The sequence below is a fragment of the Aplysia californica genome, unplaced genomic scaffold (genome assembly GCF_000002075.1).
Source record: "Aplysia californica isolate F4 #8 unplaced genomic scaffold, AplCal3.0 scaffold00112, whole genome shotgun sequence".
NCBI lineage: Eukaryota > Metazoa > Mollusca > Gastropoda > Aplysiida > Aplysiidae > Aplysia > Aplysia californica.
In genome coordinates, this window is record NW_004797382.1 from 1,309,993 (window position 1) to 1,311,494 (window position 1,502).

General features: G+C 49.2%; 1 protein-coding gene across 5 annotated transcripts in view; it reads left to right on the plus strand.

Annotated features, from left to right (window-relative positions):
- Window positions 1-1,502, plus strand: part of LOC101863575 (large neutral amino acids transporter small subunit 1) — a 54,543-nt gene that overhangs the window by 39,643 nt on the left and 13,398 nt on the right. The window lies entirely within an intron of this gene.

Below are 1,502 nucleotides of genomic sequence, written 5' to 3' on the forward strand. Positions count from 1 at the left end.
ACACACACACACACACACACACACACGTGCATGTACGCACGCACTCGACAGGGATCTCAGGCCCTCTCTGGGCCTCTCGACCGATATAACCTTGGAGTAGTTACTCCAAGGATATAACAGACAGGACATAATAAATCTCACCCGCCTGGCCTTGGCTGACGGTGGAAAACAAGTGGGTGGTTGGAGGGTGCTCAGGGGTGATTTGCTTCTTCTTTGCTATTCAACGTCCAAGAAAAAAAAAACAGGAAGCGGCATAGTGGCGGCCAACAATGGGATGTTTTGTCAAACTGTTGTGCATTGGTGTAATAATTGTGTGTATATGGTATTCTTTGTATAATATGTATATTTGTGTGTTCAATTATATATTTATGTATGTATATTTACCATTATAACTCAAATGTCTCCACAGGGATTAATGAAAGGTAATATATATATTTTTGTGGGTGGTTGGCGGGTGCTCTGGTGTGGTTTGCTTCTTCTTTCCTGTCAAACATCTATCGTCCTTATCTCCCCTTCTTTTTTGTGTTTGTTACTCTCTTGTAACACCTCTAATCTTCTGGCGCTCATATGACCTTATTGTTGTACAAGTGCCGTAAAACACTTAACTAAAACAATATATATCTATCTGTCTATCTATCTATCTGTCTATCTATCTGTCTATCTATCTATCTCTCTATGGGGGCTTAGGATGTCTTGGCATCTCGATTTGTGTACACAGGTGCATCAAGGGGAATACCATGTGGAACCTGGAGAGAGTCACGGAAGATGGATGTACAGAAAAGTGGGAAGACAGGGAGTGACATTATCAAGCGACTAGCCCAGGATAGGAAAGGTGGGACGTGTTTGTTCGTGGCCTATATCCTGATCCGGGGTGAGAAAGGCAATGATGATGATGATGATACACCAGCGTCTTGATTGCTCTCTGGCGACAGCGCGCTGTTCCTCCGATCCGATCGCAAGCGACGGACGCCTTGATCTCTATTGTCTGTCTCCCGTATACGCCGAGACGTAAGCTGACAGTTACCCGCCCTGGCTGACTATCAGAAGAGAGAGGAGACATAATCCGACCACCCCAACCCCGACATTCCAGTGTCACCACTGCCCAAGACATTGTACATCCAAGATCGGATTGCGCAGCCACATGCGCGTCCCCAGCAGATGAGCCGCAGGATATCATCGTCAACTTCGGCAACGAAGGACGAATGACTGCCCTACGCCAAAGACGTGGGGAGTCCAGCCCCTCGGCCGCGTTTTGGGGGGGGGGGGGGGGTGCTTTGGCGAGGCTGTAACAACTTACTGGTGGTGGGATTTTCTCCCTCCTCCTCCTTCCTCCTCCATTCTCCACCCTTCTCCTCCTTCCTCCTCCCGTCTCCTCCTTCCTCCTCCCGTCTCCTCCTTCCTCTTCCTCCTCCCTCCTCCTTCGTCCTTCCTCCTCCTCCCTCCTCCTCCTCCTTCCTCCTCTCTCCACCTCCTTCATCCTCCCTTCTCCTCCCTCCTCCTCC